Source organism: Choloepus didactylus, chromosome 21 (genome assembly GCF_015220235.1).
Source record: "Choloepus didactylus isolate mChoDid1 chromosome 21, mChoDid1.pri, whole genome shotgun sequence".
Classification (NCBI taxonomy): domain Eukaryota; kingdom Metazoa; phylum Chordata; class Mammalia; order Pilosa; family Megalonychidae; genus Choloepus; species Choloepus didactylus.
This window is the reverse complement of record NC_051327.1, coordinates 4,955,518-4,974,877: the sequence shown is the minus strand read 5'-3', so window position 1 is coordinate 4,974,877 and position 19,360 is coordinate 4,955,518. Positions and strand designations below refer to the sequence as shown.

Here is a 19,360-nt window from a genome sequence, read left to right as displayed (position 1 = left end):
CAGAAACTGGATGTCAACAGAATCTAGAAGAGGAAGGAATAGTCACTGCCATGTGGATTGCCAAGTCACAGAAAAGTCATAGAACCCCAAGATTGCCGGCTACCAGAAGATACCATTTCCAGTTTCAGACAAGCCTTCTAGTTTCTGAAACTGTGAGCTGATAATTCCTGTTGTTAAACCAACATGTTACAATATTTGTTTTAGCATCTAGGAAACTAATATACTGGGGAAAACTTGGAATGTTCAAAACACAAGTTAAAAAAAAGAAGGAAGGAAGGAAGGAAAAAGAAAAGAAAAGTAAAAGAAAGGAAAAGAAAAACTGCGACCAGAGCCTTGTGAAAAACAGGATAGAGTACAAAATGTATTGGAGATATTGACAGTAACCTGATTAAGGCAGAGTATTGTATCATAAACTGATTTATATGCATAAAAGATGCATCTGGCTGCTGTGTACGCAATAGATTGGGGTGAATGGTGAGGGTAAGGCCTCACTGTATTTGAAGGCAAGATTTGTTCTTAGCATGTAAGCTACTGACCACCCAGGGTTACCTGTTTCATCCAAAGTTTCCTCATGGCATTTTTCACATCTGCATTCCTCAAGGTTATAGATCAAGGGATTTAACATGGGTTCAACAATTGTAAAGCACACAGCCATTGCCTTGTCTACAGGGTAAGTGGCCACAGGCCTCATGTTCAAGAAGATACAGGGCACAAAGAACAAGACAACCACTGTGAGGTGAGAGCCACAGGTGGAGAGGGCTTTGTGCCGCCCATCAGAGCTGCAAGACCTAAGGGAACAGAGGATGACCACATAGGATGCAATGAGCATAAAGAAAATGATCACACACATAACCCCACTGTTGAGAATGATGAGGAGGCCCAAGATATGGGTGCCCATGCAGGCCAGTTTCAACAATGGAAACAAATCACACATAAAGTGGTCAATGACATTGCGGCCACAGAAGGGTATTTAGTACATAAAGAGAAGCTGTAACGTTGCGTGCATAGATCCCCCCACCCAGGCTGCTCCCAGCAGCAGGCAGCACACCTGAGGACTCATGATGATCTGATAGTGCAGCAGCTTACAAATGGCCATGTAGCGGTCATAGGCCATAGCAATGAGAAGGATGACCCCACACCACCAAAGAAATGTTCTGCAAAGAGTTGGGTCATGCAGCCTTCAAGGGAGATGGTAATGCTCTCAGAGAGGGAGTCCACAATCTCCTTGGGGGCAATGACAGAAGAGTAGGTGATATCCATGAGGCTCAAGGAAGTAAGGAAAAAATACATGGGTGATCTCAGACTCTGACTTGTGATCACAGTTACCACAATGAGTAGGTTTCCCATCACTGTGGTCACATATATGATTAGAATCACAGCAGATAATATTTTCCGCAGCTCTGGATTCTTTGTAATGCCCAAAAGAATGAATTCTGTCACATTGTTTTGACTTTCCATTTACTGTGGCTTCATGTAAGCACATAGCCATAAGCTGGAAAATCTGAGAAAGCAATGTTATTTTTAATCAGTAATCATTCAGTGCCTTGGTCATTTTGTGTGTGTGTGCTGTTTCACACCCTGCTGACCTATCATTTTTGTCCATTGCTACAGAAAACAACTACTCACAATTATAGCCTAAGAGCAGCCCAATTCTACTGTGTCTTCCTGGATCCTCCCAATAAAATCTCTTCTCATGAGCTCATCTCTAGCTTTCTGTCTTGGCAGTTGCTGTCTGAGACACTTTGGAGACACTGCTTCATCATTCTAGTGCATACATACACATACCTAGAAATATGAGGGAGTTAACACCTCCTAGGGAACTCTTGACCTTTAGGAGATAGGGGTCAGTGGATAAATCCTAACCAGATTAATAAAATCTTGGGTTAACTTCCTTTCCTTTCATTTTTTACTGCTCCCAGTACCTCCATTCAGTTTTGCAAAAGAAACCCCTAGATACTGTGACTTATATTAGTTTCTTCTTTTTGGGAAATTCAAGCTGTGGTGCTGACTTTCATTTATCAACAGGTACACTCAAGAACTTGCAAATTTCATATTACTTTTCCATCATTTATTTTGTATACTTATTGAGCACCTAGAGTTTGCTAGTTGAAAACCTGCAAGACAGGTCTTATCCCAAGGACTTTCCACTTATTAAAAACTCTACTCTTTCCAACTAAATTTCTTCCTTCTGAAATTAGCTTATTATTACTATTATTTTTATTATTAATTATTGCTAATATTCAATGGGTCACTGCTGTGTCTCAGGCAGTGGAATGTCCCATGAAATATTTTCTTCATTTTATAGATAAGATATTAAGGAAAAGAAGAGTGAAAAATGACTGAAGCGAAATTGAAATCCATTTTTTCATGGTTCTGAACTCAATACCATTAATGAGCTATATTGTGCTTGTCTTATGATAATATGGAGCACTCAATATGTGTGAGACACTGTGCTTCTTGATATAATTTCATTTTCATAGCAATCCAGTGATTTTGATTTATGTTTCCTGTGCTCATTTCATTCAACAAGATAATTGTGTGCATCCAATATATAGTTCTAACATGTTCTAATTATATATGTGAATACTCTAATCCTAAACCTAGAAATCACATTTGTTGACTTTGATTCAAAATCTTTCTAATCATTTTCCAGATATGCTGCTGATTACAGAAAATAAAACCCTGAATTTATTTCTCTGCTCCAGGAAGACCCAGATCAACAATAGTTGATACCATCTCTGCACATGAGCCTGAATCAATGAAAATTGTCCATTCCATTCTTCCCTCTGGTGTTCCCAGAGGGAACAATATCAATAAAATAACTCATTTGTTTTCCACTCACTATGTGCCAGCAATGTGGTTGACCCATTACATGCATTATCTCATTTTCCATATCACCCCAGGTGAGTACTGTCACAAACCCCATCTTCAAGATGAGGAGACTGAGGCTTGGAGATATCCAACTTCTCATCTAAGATGAGTGGGGATTATGAATACAGGTAGTTTAATTTTGGATCATACATTCATAGCCCTTATACCATACACTGATGAAGTGAACAGTGGCCTCTACCAGTTAAATGCAATAGCTAGTGCAGCCAGGAACAAATGATATAGTAAAAAAAAAAAAAAAAGCTTCAGTAGGAAGCAAACTTTATCAGAGGTATTTAAATAAAGGTTGTCTGCCACTTGGTTGGAATATAGAACATATTAGAGGACATTGCTTTAAAATGGGAATATAAATTACATTTTCTCTAGACACATCTAAATACTGAAAAGCTCGTTCTTAACATCCTCTTCCTTGCTAAACAAAGTAAACCACTTCTCGGAGACTCTCTGCAAATCTTCAACGTGGACTAACCCCAACCTCTTACTTCTTGAGTCTGAGAACATCAATAGTTCTTGAACAGCCCTCATAAAGAAGAAGGAATGCATTTTCGGAAATCAGGAAAATGGAATTTATTCTACATTGTCACTCTATCTCCATGGGATACCCTATTACATTACTGTGGACCTTTGTCCCCTCATCCAGAGTATGAGGTAATTGTGGTCAATGAGCGGAACATTAGGGGTTCAAAGGAGCCATCCTGGAGACTCCGCTCCTTTTCAAACCCAGCAGCTCAGCTCTTACCTGCATTGAATGATCACACTTCCAGGTAAGATTTCCTTTGAGCCATCTCTAGATGAAGTATGTTGAAACAACATGCACTAGAATAGATAACAGTGCCTCTTCTGCCATAAAATCAATGAATATATCACAATTGCCTTTTGACTACTAGTACACCAGTACTAAAATTCTCAGCCTGTCATTTAAAACCATCTCCAATCAATCAAACTCCTGTTTCGTACTTTTCTCTCCCACTACAGTCTTATGGCCAGAACACACACCTCAGCTCTTTTTATACAGTGGGAAAGACCATGGATTCAGAGTAAGTAGACTTAGCTTCCTGTCCCAGCTGCTTATTGGCTACATATCAACTTTCTTAAACTTCAAATCCTGCAAAAATAAAATAATGCAATAATAACTGAAGTCCTGATTTTATCTTTAATCCGCACAAAACAATATGAGATAGGAACTATTGTTATTCTGATTTTATGATGCATGGGTGAGGCTTAGAAAAATTATGAAACATGCTTAAAGTCTTGTCAGTTCCATGATCAAGCTCACACAGTCCAGGCTGCTAACCACCATGCTTTATAACCCCTCCAAGGTTTTTGCATCCTGCATCACAACATTGTGAAGATCAAAGTTAGTAACAAGCCTGATATTCTTTGGAGAGCACTATTCAAACATTCACCATGATTATTTTTCATGCCTATAAGCCGCTGACTCCCTGCTGCCTCTGCCCATGCTGTCTGCTATCAACCAAGTCCATCACCATTCATCCTCCACCCCTTATTTCCTTCTTAACATTCTCCTTGCCACCATAATCTTGAATGTTTGTTATATGCATCTGTATAAGTTTGTTCTGTTTTGACATTAATTAGATTATCTTCTCAGCTCAATTTTTATTTCAATTTCATATCAGTCTTATCTCTTTATGTAGGTGATTAAGGATAGCTAATTTATTCTCATTTCACTAAATTGCTAATGCTGTTATATGTATACACTAGTTATTTAATCAATTTTGTGAAGTTGAATTCATCCAAAGAAAACTGCAATGAACTATGAGGCTAAGACCACACTGTTTCAAGTCCCTGCCTCCAGAAATGAGCTTGCCACTGTCAGAGCTTAGGTGCTGTTCCACTGACATCTAAGCTCAATGATCCAATTTATCATCTGTCATCCTTATCATTTACATTCATATACATGTTTTAGCAAAACAAACCTTAGACTTCCAGTTCAGGGTTGAACCACTGCCATCAGATCCTCTCTGTAATACTGTCTTTTTCTTTCTGCAGTGCGTCCCAGTGAAATATCATTCTTTACAACACTGTTCAAATGCAGAAATGGGGAATTATGTTTCCTTCAATTGTCTGTTACCTAGAAAGTATATAAGTAAATAAGTAAGTTTAATAGCATATCAGACAGTGTGAGGGATACAAGGAAGTGTCCTATCCTTAAAGAGGGAAACAGACTGAGCATACGTGAAATGAATGAACAGCATAAGTTGCAGAATGGAAAGAGATCAGTGTGACCTACTGATTTCAAAGAAGATAAAAAGGTTAGACCTTGACATGAGAATTTAGAAAGGGGAAGTGAAAGTGAACAGCAAGGGCAACAACATGAGCAAGGCATGAAGAGAGAAAGGGAAAATGTGCTGTGCACAGCAAAAAAATACAGACTTTGACATCAGGAAAGCTTGATTTCACCATGGACCTTTCAGGGATGGAATTGACTAGAGGTTATACATTCTTTGAATTCTCACTCGTTTTATTCAGAGTTATGGTATTGCACATATAAATTGTGTGGCATTACAGTTTAAAATGTAACATTTTAACTTATAAACCTGAAAGTATACCACAAATGTAAGCTTAACTGCAGTATTGAGGGTGTATCATAAAACCTAGTCACATCACTTCTAGGTGCAGGATGCCTTGAGTAGCTGTGCCTAACTAACTCTATGTAAAATTCATGATTTTCTGCATTATAGTTAATTTTTCCTTCTGGGTACCCACTGTATGCCTCAGTTCTCAATAAAATGAGAAATTAATGTTATCTATCTGAAATGGTGGTTGTAAGGATTAAATGATTCTTAAATCATTGAGATGCTTGGAGCAGCATCCCACTTCTTTTCCCAAAATAAAGAGAATGATGCTGATCACCAACTATTTTGAAACAGACCCTTTTCCTCTAGATTTTTAACAAATACGTGTATATTTCCATGCAATACACAATTGGCTAACAGGATATCATGACTCCTCATCACTTATCAGGATGAAAGATTTGAATTGATTTTAAAAGCCAAATCTTCAAAAGTCATTTTCTAAAATAGCCTGCAGTTCTAACCAAAAAAAAAAGTTTGTATAAAACTGAAATTTTTCTTTTTAACTGCTATTTTTATAAATTATAAAAGTAAAGCATGGACTTTGTAAAATATTTTATCAATGATAGAATGATAGAATGATAGAAAGTTTAAAGTCAAGGGACCATTCCCAACCACAAGCATCCACTTGACTCTGTATTAGCAGTTTAGTGCATGGTTTTCATTTATGCAATTTTATGAAGGTGTTTTATACATGTACATTCATTTATGTATTTTACTTTATATAAAATATGTAAAACTATAATCATAATATATGTGTGTATTATTACTTAAAATTTTAATTTAATAATTTACATGTACATTATTTCACTTCAGTATTTATGATTTTTTTATTTGAATTGCTGAATATTATTCCATTTTTATGGTTGCACCACAATTCACTTAATCAGCCCATTTTGCCTGGCATTTATATTATTTCTAATATTCTACACACATGCTGCAATGAACATCATTTTACAGTTGTTTCTTAGAAACATCATCACCAAGTCAAAGAGTATGCATATTTTAACTTTAAAATACTTTGTATCATTACTTTCATAAAACTCTATGCCAGATTTTATCCCCAGCAGTATATTAAAGGGTCATTTTTCCCTACAGCTTAACTAATACTAAATATTATTAATCTTGCTTATGGTCACTAAACAATAATGTGAAAAAAATATCTCATTTTAATTTGCATTCATTCATTCATTCATATAATTTCACAGATGACATAAACTAGATGACATATGCAAGAAATTATTGTTGGCCTCCAGATAAAGCTAAATAAAACACAAAGCAATATCTATATTGAGATAAATTGTCTGCACAAAGATATCCATAACAAAGTAAATAATAAAAATAACAAATTGCCTAGCACCTGCTATGTAACAGGCATTTTGCTAGTACTTTATAAATATTAAATCATTTAATCTTCACATCTGCCTATGATGAGGCACATTGTATTGCTGAGGAAGAGAGAAATAATTAATTTCCTCAAGGCCATACTTGAACCTGGATTTGAATCAAGGAATTTGACTTTACAGTTGATGTGTGTTCCCTGTGTCTGAATTTCTTATGGAGATAAACAACTTCTCCAATAAATCCTGGATAATAAATGGTGCTAGCAACATGCTAAGTGAGTGCCTTGGGTCATCATTAATGAACAGTCAGTGGCACTGTGTCTCTTGGAAAGTCTATACCCTGAGCACATTCACCATCAATAGTACATGTCTTTAATTAAGGGCTTTAAACAGACTATTTCTGTTGGTAAGTTTTCCCAATTTATCTTGAATGAGAACTGGTTAGTAGAGATGGAATTATCTACAATAGCACTTTTGTAGAATGGAAACTATTATGCCATTTTTGATACAAAAGTTAATGTTTTCTTGGAATTCTTCTGGGGCAAGAAGCTTAGTCCCTAAAAAATCTTCCTTGATTTCACCATGCTGTTCCCAAGCAAGTCACCTGCATCACCCCCAATATCATCACCATCACTTGTATAGGCAGATCTCCTCACAAACACATTTTATATAGATTATCAGTATATAAAAAACTTCAACTCACCCTTACATTAAAAATGAAAACCAGATAGTATTATTAAATAATTAAAATGGACAGGAAGAAAATAACTTTATACATTGTTTCTCAGAGGTGTTTAATAGAAAAATAAAAATTACAGGAACTTGGTATAAAGTGAAAGTAGAAAATTGATATCTTATTGACAGACAGATAGAAGATAGGTAGATGATAGATATAGATAGATAGATGATACATAGATAGATACATACATATCTAAAGAGAGATCAGAGACAGAGAAAGAGATGAATGTAAAAAAGGGAATCAGAGCAACTCTCTGAAGCCATCCTAGATACAGCAGCTATTTCCATGTCTCTCCTTCCTTACAGTACATCTTTGAAATATAAACACACTTTTATTTGTCAACTTCGTGATCTGGATAGTGGCCAAAAAACACTTATTTTTGGACAATTTGCCAAAGGATATTAAAGTAAATCAAGTTAAAATTGTTGATAGCTCAAGGCTCTCCAACATGTGACCATAGTTTGTAAAAATAGATAAAACAGTTCAATTATTAACACTGTTTTAATTATCATATAATTGTGCATGTGTTTAGGTGATTCAATTATTTCAACAATTTCAAAATAGCAGCTCAAATTAATAGGAACCTGTTTTATACTCAACTAAATTTTTAAAGCCATCTCCGAAACTCAGACTGGGTTCATTTGTGTGAACTCCAAAAACCCAGCAAGTTATCAATGGTAGTAGTAGGTAGAAGGTAGAAGATTATGCAATTCAATTTTCTTGGATCACATCAGGGTAACTAAATATCTGGCTCCATCTAGGATTTACTCACATGAAGCTTCTTTTACAGAAAAACTAGGAATCATGATACATGAGTTTCAACCTGGTTATTCCAAGTGTGGAAGTGAGTAAATCAGGACCTAAGCAGGGAACAAATCATGCAGTCATTTAAAGAGAGGTTATTTTGATAGGACTAGAGTTTCTAGTGATTTTGAAGAGAGATTTAAAACAGGTGCCCTAAGTGCCCAAACTGAAATAAGAAGCAACCCTTATGGTTGGCAAAGGAATTTAAATTCATGTAAATAAGTGAGGTTGCCAAAAAACAAGCCAGGTAATATATTTACAAAATCATTCATGGGACTATGACTGTTTTTTTTGTTTTTTGTTTTTTTTTTTGAGCTTAATTGGAAAGCAGTTTCCAAACCACATCGTAGAAGAAACATCATTAATAAGATGTTGTCCATTGGGTAATGGACCTGGGCTAAGTGGGCAGAGTGCCATTTTCAAAGGTGGTGAAAATATGCAGATTGCATCATTCCAATTGTATCCTGTTGAGGTTGGGTCTCTACTGACTGAGGAGCTAATCAGCATGCCAGTGAATTCCCATCCACCCCTGCAGTGACAGGAGCACAGCTTCCCTGGACCAAGGCCAAGCTGATATTTCACAAATACAAAACCAACTCATGGTAATAATCATTTAATTAGTTGCCCCAGAAATAAGGTCTGTTCTTTGATAACAGAATGACCACAGAATGATGTATCTGCTCGATAATATGGATGAAGAAAAGGCAATATGATTCGTTCCTCACCATCTAGCAAGCAGCAGGACTGAATTTTTCAATCATCTAGACTGGTGCTCATTTCACTTATTATGACTATTATTAAAATTATGTCAATCTGACTGCAGGATAGCTATTATTAAAGATTAAAACGTGTATCTCAGCCAGGAAAAAAAAAATACAAATACATTCTCTCTTATTCATAACAATAATAGACTCAAGTAATGTTTTTCCAATTTAGAAATATTGGGGGTTTTCACCTTCAATAATAAAATACAGTATCTTCCATTTACAATATATTTCACAGTTTACAATTGGTTTATTGACATATATGACCTTACACCCTAGTCTCTGGAGAGGGACAATTCTCAATTTTACAGAATATAAACCTCATAGCTGATGAGCCGACCCCTGCAATAGGACCATCTTTACTAACATTCTGATGTTACTCCACATTCTCAAGTAACCGTTTAGACACGAGTCAGGGAAGTCTGTATTGACCATTTTTTTTTCATTATCAAAACCTAAGTAATCTTTGTTAGACATCTTTCCTAACCAACCCTGTCAGACATTTTTGGTTTCAGTGTTTGAGTTTTGGCTTTACTTTACAAAAATACACAACTTAAATACATATGACACTCTCTATACAAGACATAAACAATTGGAAGATTTAACAGTTTCAGTCATGTCAACAGAAAGCAAATACGTAGATGACCTTCTAAGAGCAAAGGGTTTCTTTTTGTGCTCTGCATTCACAGAGAGTAAGAATGCCTGGGAAGTAGTCAATGCAGGAAACTTACCCAAACCATCCAACCTTCCAACAAGTCATCTCACTAAGAGGGCCTTTATTGCATGGCTTAATATAGCACTCACGGCTTCTTAGTTGCAATCTAACTTATCCACATCACAAGTGTAAGCTTTTTTCCTTCTCTAGAAATATTTAGTGGAAAAAACCAATGTACCAACAGTTTAACTGAGTTTTACAATTGTGCTAAATACCAATTATGCGACGCATGAACTTCTCTTCACTTTGCAACCCTTGCAATGGAAGGTGCTCTTAGCTCTACATTGCAGCTAAATTCATTTGCAAAAGTTTTACAAAAACATTGGCAGCCCCACAGTGAACTAGATGGCTTGCAGCAAGGAAGGAAACAACATTCTGGCACCTACTGGAAGTGCCTGTAAGCAGAGCACAATCAAAGACAGGCCCTGTGCAGGACTTCCCACTCCACCCTTTCAGCTTGAGACTGAAATATCTCCATCCCCCTCTTGCTTTTGTTATTATTCTATGAGGAAGAGCTACTTCAATATTGATTCGCAGCTTACCGGGGCTGCTTATTACTCTGGCTTTCTTTCAGAAACTTAGCTGTCTTATGTATGGCTCATTTACATAACAGTGAGTTAAGTACCAGTTTATAGGAATAAAGAAACATTTACCAGTTGATAATTGAAAATATGAGAACATACTAGAGTAAATTTCCTGAGATCAATGTAAGCCTGAAAGATTGGTGTGCAATTTCTAGAACTACAGCAATTTATCTTGGGTAGCAGCACAATGACCTGCCAAGTCAGGACTTTCCAATTAACAGGTTCACAAAGCCATGAACATGTTTACTTGAAGAAATGAAATGATGCTGAAGTAGAAGAAATAATGAGTTAAACTGCAATGAGAATATCCATTCAAAAGGAGGCATGAAAGGGAGAACAGAGGAACAAAAGGAGAGTGCATGTTAAAGTGTTTATGTAGGTTGGATGATTAACCTGAAATGCCTCCAGGGATTTCTAACAAGTTTTAAAAACATTACTTCTTAGTGACTCAGATGTGGAAGAGATGGGTCTTAATAACAGCTGTTCAAACTAATTTTTTTTTTTTTTTTGAAAAACATTATTTCCTAAAACAGTTTTTTGGATATTGAGATTATTCTGTTAGTTGTTTCTCTCACTGATGTACTTTGAAACCCCAACTGGCTAAAGAATTTTAATAAGGTTGAATTACAGAGTGCATATTTGCATCAAGAATTTAAATTAATGCATAGAAGTCTATCTAATTGTGTGCGAAGTTAGTACCAAGAAATATTTTTCATGGTAAATCATGGTTTGATATTTCTTAATATTCTGCTCAAGGATCATCAGAAAAATTCTAAGACCCTGAAGCCTAACTTCCTTATTTTCTTTCCTCTGCATAAGTGAAGTACTATGTGGCAATCCTGAACGTTAATAATGAAGGTGCTAGAAACTGAATCCCAAGACCTAAGAGTCAAAATCAGGGTAAATTACAGGTCTCATCCTCCTTACCTAGGGGTATGACTGGAAGCACTGGAGAACTTGTTCTGCTGAAACTGCTTTTCTGAACATGTAGCTAAGGATGAGGGAACCGATCCAGTGTCTAGTGACAGTGATGAGAACTGGCTCCTTGAGCCGTCATGCTGATCTGGGCTGACACCATCTGCATGATCCCCTAAATTCTGTGGTAAGAATCAGATCTGTGTGATAACTTTGGGCATGATGAGGAGATGAAGCAAAACTTAACTCCAGAAGAACTCTGTAACATAGGGGTTGGAGTTTTGCAGTCCCAGAAGCTAGTTAAAAGGCTAGAGGAAAATCCCATGAGAAATCATCTATGAGATTTCAATTTATAGAAACTGACTTTTCTTCTTAAGTGGTAAGGTAAATGCTATTTGGTGCTCAGTATGGGAGGGCTGTTTAAAATTTATGGCACAGTAATGTTTCACACACTTTAAAGCCCCAGTTAATGCAGTAATAAGAGTGATGATGTAATCAGTCAAGTAGTGAGACTGACTCTTTCAGATGAGTCTGTGGCAAGAAAATGTAGTTCTCTATGTGAAATCAGTTTCATAATCTGTAGTTAAATATTATTTTTCAGAAATTCGGAGCTCAAGCAAAAAATACAGAGATTCCTCCCACACATGCCTTAAGATCTCTTTCTCCACCACCCCAGAAGGATCCATAATTGTCTCTGGTTAACCAAACATAGTTCAAGGCTTGCAAAGGCACAGGTTGGAAGCCAAGGATGCAAGAAGAGAGAAAATGACAGCAGATGCGAGGTATTAAAAAACAAAAGGGGGAGAGAAGAAGAGAAAAAAAAGAGCCAACACTCACAAGGAAGCAACAAAAGAGACCTGGATTATTGAGGAACACCCCTGCCTGTGGCAACTGCTGCAGAAACAAGGAAAAGGATGAGCCTCCTAAGAGGACATTGCTAGTGCAGCAAACCTGCCCTGAGCTGAGCTGAGCGGCCTTTCACCTAGGGACATGTGCATGACCTTGTGGGGTGGGGGGGACCTTCTGTCTTGGGGTCTGATTCATGCTCCTGGGTGCCCACTCTTCTGCTACCAGCACCCATTTCCATGGCTAGCGATGGACTCACATCCAGGGGCAGGCCTAGCAGCAGCCAGAGTGCCCAGGATTTGTGGCTGCTGCTGCCTTTTCTCTCTTAAAACTGGCTAGTCTCTTCCCCCTAGTGGCTGGAAAGGGAAAACAGAATTAATGGTCATCAAAGGGCAGCTTAATTCAGAACTGGATCACCTCATTTCACAAACTTTCAAAGGTAAATTCATTCATTATAGACTGACGGTTAAAAGACCACCTTAGGAGCCCATTGTAAAAAAAGAAACTTGCTTGTGAGGTCACACCAAACTTTCAGAGGTTTTGATATTGCCTGATTTGGTTTTTGTGGTCTCTCTTTATGATGATAAACCCTGCTCCTACCAATCCCCAGTCCCCAAAAGGGTGAGGATCCTCCTTCCCTCCAGAAACGTCATGTACTTTCCTGATCCAAGTGCCTAAGGGATGTCGCAATTAAAGAGCTTACAAATGAATGACAAAAAATTCAGATTATCTTGAAATATGAAATGAGTCTGATCCGAAGATACCTGGCTCTCTTCACTTTGTACAAATGCAGATTATCTCTCTGCATAATGTCTATGAACTGGGCACCTGAGTTGCTGGTTTGCAAATGGCAATGAACACAAGAGTGGAAAAAGCAGTGAGCTGTTACAAAGGCAATATCCACGTTGGTTATCTTCCCTCCAGGGAGATGTGTCTGAACTTGAGTCCCACACTGATCTTTCCCTCTCCTTTCTGTCTGATGCTTTTCAGGAGTGCCGTCCAGGTACTCACAACTCCTTTGAAGGCATCTTCAATACAGGGCGCTACACATTTGTCCGGGTGAAGAGGCACAGCAAATTTCCAATACACTTTATTGACTTCATCCCTTGAGGCCCCAGGTTTAACTCCCAACATGCTCCAACTAACTTTCCTATTTCGAATTCTGCGAAGGGTGTCTGCTTGTTCTTTGGTGAAACTAGAACTGCTATTTGTGATAGGATATTTCCTGCCATTTTCTCATAAATTACCTATGGATACACAAAAGGTCTGGAACATCTCATTGATTCCCTCTCCAGTTTGTGCTGAAGTTTCAAACTACAGGAACCCTTTCTTTCAGCCCAAAGATGTCCTTCGCGTTCATCTACACAGTGGTTCTTGGTACCATCGATCTTGTTGACATACACTACAAATACTTTATTATTAGCAAAGCTTTAGGAGCATAATTATTATTCTACACTATTGAAAACTATTAATTTGACTCTGATATAAAATTCTAAAATGTATCAATATTGTATTTTATGAAAAAATAAATACATCTATTTCAAACATTTACCAGGTTCTTCACATATCTTAACACATTCAATGAAAGCAATTAAATTATTTTAAGGAAACCTCCAAAAAAAGTGAATCCCTTCGTAAGAATCTCACAATGACAATTAAATAAGATAAATTAAGTAGGTTGACACTATGCCAAAATTAACAACATAAGAGTAGGAAAACAAGCTACTGATATGGTATGTAAGGTGTAAAACACTTTCAGTCAGTAAGGCTTCAGAATTTATAGATTCTACAATTTTGAGTTTTAATCCAGATCTTGTGGAAATATGTAATCACTATCCATGTCTAAATATGTCTATTTAATTATCTATACAGTAAAAACAATGTTTCCCATAAAAGCAATAGCTTTTGTTAAATGATTGCACAATGAGCACCAAAATAGCTCATCAAAAATTTTCAAATCTTAATAAACACCTAGACAGTACATCACTGGAAAAATGAATTTTAAAGAAATACCATGTGTTCCATGTCAACTTCCTCATAGTTATGCAAGAATACTACCTCTAAACCCTCCATGTGATTGAATGGACTCTTGGGACAAATATAGAAGAGCAAAAATCAGAGAGGGTGGATTGCCTATCTTGTTTATAGTCTTTGTCAGTTTTAGTTTTCTGTTTTGCAGGGATGGATGATGATTCCTATATATGCAGTTTTTGACAGCTCATGTTCTAAACTCTGATTTGGAATTGGAATCTCAGAATCTACACTTACCAATGGTGTAACATTGGGTAAGTTACACAACATCTGTGCAATGATGTTGTACAGCACTTAACACTTAAGGTGGTTTTAAAGATGAAATAGGATAATGAAAATGAAGGTCTTAGAAAATTGTCAAATAATAAGGACTAAAAAATGTGAGATGCTTACTATTTGGTGTTTCCCCCATGTAACTTTAGTGCTATGTCTCTACAATTAGTCTTACATGAATTTCCCCAAATTCAACTCTCCTCCTTAATTATCCAAAGGAGCATTCCATGTGGGATGAATGGATCAACTGAGATATTACTGCATGCAACTGTGGACTGTTTTCCCCTTTAACATTCTCATTTCTCTTGGATGCCTTTCTGCCTTTCTTCACACCTAATCCCATCTTTTTTAAATTTATCATTACTACAGAATGAATTTATTAGGGGTGATGAAAAAGTTTGGGTCATAGATGATGGTAATGGCAGCAAAACATATTGAACTTAAGAGCAAACAAACAAATTTAATATTAGGGATCTTGTTTTTATAAATTGATCAATATAAGGGGTTAAGTGGTAGAAAATATGTAATTTCCAGTTTAATCCAAAATATTTTAAGACCATGAAATTAAGAAAATGCCTATGTAATTAGCCCAGATTGTGCATCTAACAAAGTTTAATTCTATTTCTACAGACATGAAAATCCCCTTTCTAAAAAGGCATTAGCATAGGTTCATGAGTTCAGCAAGTAACTAAAGTTCTCTGAACCTGTTTCCACATTTGTAATAAGGGGCTATTAATTTACACATCAAAGTATTATATGAAGATAATATATATGTCATTTTATATTGTTATGTTATGATATTATGTTATGTTATGCTATTTGTTTTCCTATTTGGTATTCATTTAAACAACTGTAATACAAAGAAAACCATTTTCATTGCATTTATTCCAAAAATATTCTGACATAAAACCTTTGATATTAAATGATAAAACCTGCTTCTTAAGAAAGATGTGTAATTAATTCCAAATCTATGTTGCCCTATCATAAAAGCAGTGAAGAATTTTTGTAAATAAACTCTTTTTCCTTCAGTCACTTTTTCCAAATCCAGGCTTCCTCAATTCTATCTTTGGTCCTGAAAGATAATGGCTTAATCTGAGGAAGATAATTGAAGATTTCCACTACAATGACCTAGATGTTAGTATAGAGAAAATATCAGGAACGCCCCGTCTCCAACTGTCAAAAACAAGGAATATTTATGATTATAGAATTATCCAGAATTGATTCCAAGAATACACTGTTGAGATGATTGATGAATCCTCAAATTTATAAACTGTTTATGAGAATATTTATCAAGAATCAAACAAATCTAAAACTTCATTATTACTTTTAACTAACCAAATCAATAAACAAAACTCACATATAATCCACATAACAAAATCCAACTGAGAAGGTTTGTCAGAAAGAAAGGAATTTTTTTCTTAAAAGAAATGTATAAATAGGATTAAGGATTATAATTTGAAAGAGAATATTACAAAAAAAGTAGTGTGAGAAAAAAACACATAAAGTCAAATTCCAAAAATAGTTGGTTCTTAATAGTCAGATGCCTTTCCATATAACAATAGCAGCTCCCTAAATCTGAATCTCTTTACACATTCTCTAAAAACCATACCATGAAGCAGAACAGGAACATAAAATCACACATAACTAATAAATTCAGCACAACTAAGACCACAGGAACACTATGAACTTCAAATTACCTCTAAATAGAGAAAAAAAAAAAAAAACAAAACACCAAATTCCAGCAGATGTCTCTGGGACTTACCATACTACCCTGAAGGAAGTCTGAAGGGACTTTGGGGAATAGGAGAGAGAAGAAGAAAGTTCAAAGAAGATTGAACACATTCACGATCACCTATAGTAGAGTAAGTCACACTAATTTAAAAATCACCACAAAGAAAAGTCTAACTGAGATCTGGTAAATCAGTGAATAGAGTATAAGAAAAGAACTTTAAGTATGCAGGAACTAAGATGTCCTGGGAAAAAAAGGCATTACTTCTGGGGTGAGGAGATGATGAATGAAAATGGGTATGTGCTTTTGGGATACTTTGTGATAAAAGAAAAGAAGGAAGTAAAAGGAAGACTTTAAGGTCTTGAGAAAATGAAGAATGACAAAATCTAAAGATACATCAATTACTCTTTCCCCATTAAAAAAATACTTTATTGTAAAAAGAGGATACTATGAACTAGATCTTGTAAGACACCCAAAACTCTTAACTCTCAACTTATGCATATAGAAACCTCACTGCAGTACTCAAAATGAACAGAAAACAAAAATGAGTGCAACTCCATGCAAAGTTACAGTAATAAAACAACAGAAAATGAGAACCATAAAATTCACCTGATGACTCCCTCCAAAAGAAGCAAGTAGCGAAAGAACACTACAACAAAATGTGTAGGTCAGTTTTCTGAGGAAGTAGTTTCTGATACAGAGATTTGCCTGTATTGGCATTTGCACTATGAAATAATACCTTTAAGAAAGTAATAGAACCAGAATTGGACAGAGAGAAAAACTCATAACGAAATGCAATTCAACAGAGGCCTCAGTCAGTATCACAGGAAGCTCTAAGGTAAGGATAGCCTCAAAGATGTCCCAAATCAAAACAAATGTGTTGGAACTGCATACCCTTACTCCAACCAGTAATTAGATGCAGTCAAAGATGAGTCACAATGTAGCATGCCTGTCAAATATGCAAAACTGAACCTAATCCAAATGGAACTGTCAAATTCAGATGGAGGTTAATTCAATAAAGCATATGGGAGATACTCTGCAATGTGTTAATATAATAAAAGTCAAAGAAGTCCTGCACATCTGTTCCAAGTTAAAATAAAGAGACAGAGCAAGTAAGTGCATGTATGATTCTGTAGTTGATCATGGGCCAGAAAAAAATTCCTTTATGGAATATTATATGAATAGTTGATGAAATATGAATATGGACATATATTGGGTAATTGTGTTATATTAATATTACTGAGTTTGATCAGACTTTGTGCTTATGCAAAAAAAAATTTTTTTCTTAGGATATATCCACTATGTAAGAGTCATGATGTCTAATTCAAGGGACTCAGAATAGCTGAAATAATCTTTAAAAAGAACAACCTATTTTCAAAACTTACTATGAACTACAGTAATCAGGACAGTTTGATACTGGAATAAAGCTTGCAATATAGATCATTGGAATATACTGCAGGGTCTGTAAATATACCCTTGCATTTATTGTCAATTCATATTTGACAGGGTTGCCAGTAAAAGTCAATTGGGGAAATAATAGATTTTTCATCAAGAAATACTGGATAAGTTTGTATCCACATATATAAGAATAAAGTTGAATCCCTACCTCACACCATAGACAAAAATTAATTCAAATTAAAAAAAAAAGGATTTAAATGTGAGAGCTAAACCTATAAAACACAGGATAAAAGAGGAGTAAAACATTGTGACCTTGGATTGGGCAATGGTTTCTTAGTCATGGAATGAAAAGCACATATGACAAAATGAAAACTAGATAAAATGAACTTCATCAAAATTAAAAGCTGTTGTACTTCAAAGAAAACCATTAAGAAAGTGAAAAGGCAACCCATAGAATGGGAGAAAATATTTGCAAACTATATACCTGATAAGGGACTTGGATCCAGAATATGTAAAGAAGCTTCACAACTCAAAAATAAAAAGACAAACAACCCAAATATAAAGTAGATAAAGGGTTAAATTGGACAGTCTTCCAAAGAAAATATACAGATGACCAATAAGCATAAGAAATGATGTTCAACATTATTAGTCATTAGGGAATGCAAATCAAAACCAAAATGAGATAGCCCTTCACAACCACTAGGATGGCTATAATTTAAGAGACAGACAATAATGAGTGTGGGTGAGGATGTGGAGGAATTGGAACCCTCATATATTGCTGGTTGGATTGTAAAATGGTGCAGTCACTTTGGAAAGTATTTTGTCAGTTCCTCAAAAAGTTAAACATAGTGTTACCATAGTACCCAACAATTCCATTCCTCAAGAATTAAACATATATGTCTGCAATAAAAGTTTATTACAACATTATTCATAATATTAAAATGTGGAGACAACTCAAATAACCATCAGCTGATGAATGAATAAACAAAATGTGGTATATCTATATAATGTAATACTCATCAATTCAAAGGAATGATGTACTGACTTGTGATACAACATGGATGAACCTTGAAAACATTATAGTAAATGGAAGACATCAGACCCAAAAGGCAGACATTGTATATTTGCATTTATATGAAATTACTAACATAGGGAAATCCACAGAGAAAGTAATTAGAATAGTGGTTGCAAAGGGCTGGTGGGAGGGTGAAATAAGAACTGACTAGTAATAAATACCAAGTTTCTTTTGAGGGTGAAAAAATCTTCTGGAATTAAATCATGATGATGGTCTTTATGAACACTCTGTGAGCGTACTACAAAATAATGAATTATACACTTTATAATATTAAAATTTGCATATGTGAATCATATCACAATAAAAACCATTTTTCTTTTTTTTAGCTTCATCCCCTACCCCCTCATTGGTACTGTTATTGTCATATAAATTACATCTTTGTAAATTATGAGGTCATCAGCAGAGATTTATACTGATTGTTTTATGCAGTTATTTTAAACCAGATAATAAGAGTTATAAAGTATAGATATAGATAACAGATTTGAGTTTATATTATGTGTGTGTGTGTGTATTTATATTTATATTTGCCTATGCAGTTACCTTTACCATTTCTCTTTGTTTCATCATGTGGATTCAAGGTTTTGTCTAGTGTCCCTTCTTTTCAGCCTGAAACATTTCTTTTAGTATCCCTTATAGGTAAAGTCTACTAGCAATGATTTTG

General features: G+C 35.6%; 1 pseudogene; it reads right to left on the bottom strand.

Moving 5' to 3' along the window:
- Positions 1-528: 528 nt before the first annotated feature.
- On the bottom strand, positions 529-1,458 carry LOC119518037 (annotated as a pseudogene).
- Between the last annotated feature and the right edge of the window lie 17,902 nt (positions 1,459-19,360).